We start from the raw sequence: 7,279 nt of genomic DNA, 5'->3' as shown, positions 1-7,279 counted from the left end.
AGTGTAGAAAAGGATTTGCAGAATTTCCTTCTGCAAAATCGAATCTTATTTATGACTGACTCATTATCGTAAGGTACTTCTATTCTGAAGGCAGGACCAGGAGAGGATCACCAAAATATTCCATCCACATGTCTGTTATTCCTCTAACAAAAGCAAATTTGAGTTTCTTTGAAATCTCCACTCTAGGTGATTTCAATGTTCACCTCAACCTTTGGCACTCCTTTCCTTTCACTGATCAGACTGGTGAACAAGCCTAAATCTTTTCTAACCTTAATGACCCAGGGCAGACTGCACAGCACCCTACCCGTATCCCTGACCACTGTGGAGAGAGTTCTGATATACTTGACCTTTTCCAATTATCTAATCCTGTTTATGCTGTTAATCTTTTCTCTCCCTTGGTCTACTCCAATCACAACCTTATAACCTTAACTTGTCCCTATAACCTTAACTTTGGAGCTGCTGATTGGGAGGCCCTCAAGCAGTACTTTCTTGATTTTCCCTGGAATGATTATTGCTTCTATGGCTTAGAGCCATCTAAGTGTGCCTTGTGTATTTCAAAGGCTATTCTCTCGGGCATGGAAGCATACATTCCTTTCTCATATCCTTTGACTAATGCAAGAAAGCCTTGGTTTAATCACGCTAGTTCTAATGCTGTCCACAACAAGGAGAGGGCCTATAAAAGGTACCGGAGCCAACCCACCCCTGAATCACATCTTCTTATGCTTCTGCCCGGAATCGTGCTAAGTCTGTTCTTCGCTCTGCTAATAATAATTTCATCGTTACTAACTGCTCTCAACTCTCCAACTCGAATTCTTCCCGCTCCTTCTGGCACCTTGCCAAAAACCTTTCTAACAACTTTACCTCATCATCCTTCCCTCCTCTTTTCCAGTCTGATGAAGCTATTTCTTCTACTGATAAAGCAGAACTCTCTGCTCAGACTTTCTCAGCCAATTCCACTTTAGACAATTACCGGTGCTGTTCCTCGATCACTTCCCCCACTCTCACTTCCTCATGGCTGACATTAAAATTTCTTCAATTGATTATTTTCTGCAATCACTGGCCTTAATACTAACAAGGCATATGGGTCTCACTGGGTCCCTCATCGTGTCCTCAAAAACTTTGCTTCTATGTTTACGCCCTGCCTTTGTCCATCAACTTGTACCTTCTCTCTTTGCTGGAAGTTTGCTCTCATTCAGCCTGTCCAAAAGGAAGGTGACAATTCCCAGCCCACTAACTATCGCCCAATTGCTTTAACACCCTATGTTTCAAAATTTTTTTTGAGTCAGTTAAAAAAAAAAATAAAACACATTTCTAATCACAGTCTTCTTCCCGATCGTCAGTATGGGAACTGGCAATCTTCTCACCTACTGTTCAGACTCCTGGTCATCCTCCTTTCGGGACTTTGGCGAAAGTTTTGCCATTGCTCTTGACATCTCAAAGGCTTTCGATCGACTCTGGCGTAAAACTTTAATTTCTAAACTGCCTTCCTTATGGTTTCTATACATCTATCTGTGTCTTCATCTCTAGCTTCCTTTCTGGTCAACTGCTGTTGTAGAAGGCTGCCGTTCTAGAGTTATCATTAGTGGTGTTCCTCAGGGCCCTGTCCTAATGCCAACTCTCTTCTTCAATTCAACAATGACCTAATCTGTACATCTAACCCTATCCACTCATACTCTGATACTCCAGCCTTCACCTTTCCATTCGTTTCTTGCTGCGTCCATTCAGGAATTACATCAACAAGCAAGGGATGAAGCTATGGCACACCTAATGTCTGACTTGGCTCATATCTCTGATTGAGGCCAAAGTACTCCTGTTTTTTTAAATGTATCTGAAACTATGTTCTTACATCTTTCAGCTCAACAAAATCTTCTACAGGAGTATCCTCTAATTATTTACAAAATGCAACTCAATCCTGCTCTCTAGGGAAGGCAGTGGCTGAATTGGTAAAGAGGTGACCTGCAGTCCTAATGGACCCAGGTTCAAATCCCAGCTGGTGAGGGAACAGTTTAAGCATTTGTTTTTCATTAATGCAGAGTTTACTGATTTGCCAGAAGGCCCACCGACATGTCATAAAAAATACCCCCACTAACATCAGTAAGCCAGTCCTGTATGAGACGGCCCTAGCATGTATTCAATATGGACGGTGGGTGCTAGCGCCGAAGTGGTGACATGTGGAGGTGTATGGAATGTGGGAGGAATCCTAGGCTGTGAAGCCTATGCCCAGAGTCGGACACACACACAAAAAATCATCTTTACTCATACTTGGGGTTTCATATTCTCAGAAATTGTCTTGAAAGATCATAATACCTCTCATAAAATCAGCGTCCGAGAGATTAGGTGTGCTAAGCCGACTTGGTGCCTTCTTTACCCCTACACAGTGGTTGATTTCATACACGGGTTTTATTCTCTCCTGTATAGAATACAACTCTCATGTGTGGGGAAGCTCCCCACATACTTCTCAACAAGATGGTGTCAAAGGATTTTCGTCTCATTAACTCTCCTCCTCTTACTAGGTCCCTTCAACCTCTGTCTCTTCCCCGCACTGTTGCATCTGTATCTCTTTTCTATCACTACTTCAGTGGTCATTGTTCCTCTGAACTCTCTGCTTGCATCCCTCCACCATTACAGCAGGCGCGTTGCACCCGACTAGCGATACACTGTCATCCGTTTTCTGTCCAACTCTCTAACGCAAGAGTTTATCGCTACTCCCAGCCCTTCATGTATGCAACAGGTCAGCTCTGGAACTGGCTCCCTTTGTCTACATTTTCTACTGCCTATGATCTCCAGTCTTTCAAACGCAGTGTCCAGACATCTCAAAATGAACGGATCTTGAATTTGGCTCTCTCTTGTCTTGTTTTTGTTATTTCTTGGGGGGAACAATCTTGTGGACTCCTGGTGTATGTTTCCTTCTTTCTTGCATTGAAAAAAAAAGTGTCTCCCTGAATAAAGCAAATGAATTATAACAGGGGCTAGGAAAGGGACTGAGGAAGGGACATGTGGAGAATGAGTGAAGGAGATATATATATATATATATATATATATATATATATATATATATATATATATATATATATAGAGAGAGAGAGAGAGAGAGAGAGAGAGAGAGAGAGAGAGAGAGAGAGAGAGAGAAATATATGTATTTTGCTCTGCATGTACAGTCATAAGAAAAACTATCGTTACCCTTCAGCGCGACACAACGACGAAGTGTTGTGGAATGATGGGACAGGGAAGTTTGTACTGTAAACCCGTCAATGTCGGTTATGTGAGACGCAGATATTAGAGTTTGTGCTAGAGGTAATGAAAGCTAATTAGATCGTTTGGCCTATGTGCATAGGAACAATACGTTTTATTATCCGGCACCGAATTCGTTAAACAAAAATGCAAGAGAATGGTGTTGAGTCGGCAACACACATGCAGACGGGCAATGAGTATGTGCACCCATGCCAGACGCATGATAGTAATTCAGCCGATACAAGCCAAGTTAATAAATTTCAGTGTAAATTTCCACATAATAAATGTTGAGTAGAAGGAAATACATATAATAAATGTTGAGTAGAAGGAAAAACATGTAATAAATGTTGAGTAGAAGGAAAATAATAATACGTGTTCAGTCTCATTGCTTTAATATTTTGTATACCCACCCCCTGCTTCCAAAACAGCCTCTAGACATCGGAGCATAGATGCCAGTAGCTGAAGCATCCATCTGAAGCATTTAACCACCCATCTAAATCAAACATATGAACTCGTGCACCCCTGCTACACTATCATAAAAAAAAAACAGTCCTTGCCTACAGATTAAATACACTTCAAAATAATTTATTTGGTGTATTCTATAGATAATAAGTTGAAAAGTAGGAAAATAAACGTGTCGAGTTTCATTAGTAATCCCCGGCGAGGTGATCAGGGTAACGCAAACAATTTTTATATATTTCCCCGCCATATGGATCATTTTTGCTCATTATTCCAACTTTTGTAATAGGATTGTGATATGGCAACACTAGATATGGGAGGGGTGAACAGCAAGGACCCGCCCACATAGCCCAGCTAACGTTCATTCTGCATCTAACATAACTGGGGGTAACGATAGCATTTCTTATGACTGTACGTCACTCTTTTATTCGAGATAACTCCATGTTGTCAAGGGTAATAGAGAACTTTTGGCTGCTATCATATGAGAGAAATTTTACTTTTCAAAGGTTAAAAAGACTATTATGATTCACCCTTCTGCTACAACGGATGGACCAAAGCCGAAGTGTTACGACCATGTGAGAGAAAATCCTGCAGGAAGTGAGGAGGTACAAAGCCCGATACTACTGATGAAGCACAGGGGAGAGTGAGATAACCGGGTATCGTGGCAGAATTTCACAGGCAGTGAAATCTGATCAAGCTCAGTCCCTTTATTCGGAGGTCGTTACATTTATTTTATATTTACTATCACCAGATGATTTTACCTAACTTAGGAAATGCTTTTAAAAATGAAGGAATTAGATACTTCATTTTTCAGCCCTACAAATAGTCGGCTGTGAGCAGCAAATATAAAGTAAATAGACGTTTTCGGGTTCAAATGGTTAATTGTTTCGCTGCGGTGAGTTTTTGGGCTGAATAAAATCGCCCGTCATAATAACTACATAGATTACGTTAATGTATATGGCATTAGTGTGACAGGGTTAAAATGGCATCCCAGTATTGAATGAGTTACGGTAAACATTACGTACACTGAGAGGCGGATATAGTGCTACATGAAATTTGCAGGTACACCAGAGGAAAATTCCGCGTTATACACTCGCTCACCACTTCGAAACGGGAAATGTGAGACAAGTAGTAGCGACGCAGTAGCTAACATTCATCTATCTGCTAACTGTGTGAGAAGGATGGGGATGGAAGAGGGAGGGGTAAGAACTATCAGCTCCCCCAGCCTTCCTACTCGTAACCTCTCCCCTTTCACACAGCGGTACCAGACATCTGAGTGTCTGACATACACGGGTTGGCTGGACGAGGGTGGCTAAGAACTCCTGGCCGCAATAGTACAGTTGTAAAGAGGGAGTTCACCTCCGACCGCAAGGGCAGAAACAAGACTTTCTAACCAGCTCCTGACTTGAGGAAGAACATCTACGGGAAGAGAACCATGGCAGCCAAGGTTGTTGGGCGGGTTAAGTGGTACCACGTCCGAAGGAGTTACGGCTTCGTAACTTGCCGGGACACAGGGAAGGATGTGATCCTCCACCGGTCCTCCATCGTGGCCCCCAACCCTGTCCACCCTGTGCCCTCTGTTGCTGCTGGTGAGGAGGTGGTGTTTGTTGTCGGAGAGGATGTCAAGGGCCCTGTAGCTGCTTCTGTCACCGGCACTGCAGGCCAGGCAGTGCGGGGCTCTCCCCGCGCCCTTCCTCGTGATCGTCGTCAGCGTCAGCCTCTACTTGCTACTCCTGCCTCCTCTCACTCGACCATCATCACCATGTGTGTGGAGGTTGCCAAGGCTTTCTCGGGAGGAGATTTGGCAGTTTTAGCCCAGCGCCTGCCTGCCATCTTCCGGGCCAACGGGCTCCCCGCCATCTCCATTCCCGATTCTTTTTCCTCCACACCCGTGGTGAGGAGGAGGCCTGGGAGGAGAGCTCCTAAGCGTCGTTCTGGGTCATCTGCAACCCCCACCTCCCTGGTTCCGAGGGTACTGCAGCTGCAGCCCTCTACTCCCCCGACAAGGATCCAGCTGTCGGGGCGTGCCGTCTCCCGTCAGTCTGCCTCTCAGCCACTCCCTGAGGTGCCCATGGAGGTGGGGGATGTCACACCCTCCTCGCCACCTGCTGTTGCTGCTCCCGACGACCCTGTGACTTCAGTGGCGCCTCCTTCTGTGACCAGTCCTCCACCAGAGAGCCAGGCATCGGCGAGTCTACAGCCTACAAGCTCGGGCCAACAGTTATCTTGGGATGACTTTGCCTCCCTCCCCCAGCTGGGCCTCGAGATCTTAGAGGACCAGCTGCGTCATTATGAGGGCTCGGCACCAGAGGAAGCTGGCGAGCTTGAGTATGCCAGAGGGGACTATCGGCGGGCATTGCTCTCTTTCACCGAGCTGCGCCGGGGGTCCCTCCAGGCTGTAACCAGCCCCGAGGAGTACCGTATCCTCTCTTACACCCTCGGGGTCGTGAAGTCCCATCTATCTACCGGTCCTAACTCTGACTCAGACTCGGACTCCAGCGATTCGACAGCATAACCTTCTGTCAGCCTCCATAGCCTTCGAGCCCTACTGCTCCTGTTTTGTCCGTCTTCTTAATTAAATTGGCAGTTCTACTGCTCTAGAGAACTGGCACATAGATATTGTAGGATATAGATACTGTACAATGTGAAGTGCATGTAAGTGTAGATAATGTATATATATTTTTTGGCTTAGTGCATGTAAGTGTAGATAATATATATATATTTTTTGGCTTAGTGCATGTAAGTGTAGATTCATCATTCATTTCATTCATTCATTGCCAGACGCCATGTATCCCAAACGGGGTGGCCAAGGGCTTAGAGTTAATTGTTTTACAGGGAGGGGCACTAATCCTCCACCAACCCCACTTGACCCGTAGGGATGCCAACAGCATCTGGTGTTCCCCGGCGGTCACCCATCCAAGTACTAACCAGACCCAACGTTGCTTAACTTCGCTGATCGGACGGGAAGCGGTGTACTCAACGTGGTATGTCCGTTGGCAAGTGTAGATAATGTATATATATTTTTTGGCTTAATGGCCTATCATGTGGCCGATAGCCATAAATACCAACCAAACAAACAAACAACGAGTGTCTGGCTACTGCTTCACTAATGGTTGTCTCACGCATAAAGGTCCGAACTGGCAGGCAGGTGTATAAGGTGGAACTTTCCTCGGGCGTACATCCTATTAGGCAACACAGCAACTCCATAATGAATGAGTTTGTTCGTCTTGAGTACCATTCTTCCTCCCCAATCTCTCCCAGCATTCTCATGATCCCATCATAACCTGTTTCCTTCATTTTGCTCGCATGCACCGTCATCTCCTACATTCCACCACTCTTCATTCTCCTTTTCTAGGGGTAGCCAGTGGTGCAATGGTTAGCACATCCAGCACGCAAATGGAAGAACCTCAGATCGAATCTCGAGCCGGGGTGTCTCATGGATAAAATCTATTTCCCCTTTCCCTGTTCAAGCAGAAGTGCAACTAAGAACCTGGTCATAACATCAGCTGCTACAGGTCGTGTGCTGGGGAAGACTGATAATTAGGAAAAGACCGATAATTAGGAAAAACTGTTTACCTACATTAATGAC

At 45.0% G+C, this 7,279-nt stretch overlaps 1 non-coding gene across 1 annotated transcript; it reads right to left on the bottom strand.

Annotated features, from left to right (window-relative positions):
• Nucleotides 1–6,569: 6,569 nt before the first annotated feature.
• Nucleotides 6,570–6,688, bottom strand: LOC145409435 (5S ribosomal RNA). Its single transcript, XR_013899091.1, has one exon. It is a non-coding gene; the product is annotated as a 5S ribosomal RNA (ribosomal RNA).
• Between the last annotated feature and the right edge of the window lie 591 nt (nt 6,689–7,279).

Source organism: Coenobita brevimanus, chromosome 80 (genome assembly GCF_032717465.1).
Source record: "Coenobita brevimanus isolate Jiangsu-jjx chromosome 80, ASM3271746v2, whole genome shotgun sequence".
NCBI lineage: Eukaryota > Metazoa > Arthropoda > Malacostraca > Decapoda > Coenobitidae > Coenobita > Coenobita brevimanus.
Note: the sequence above shows the minus strand (reverse complement) of the source record. Positions and strands in the feature narration are given on the sequence as shown.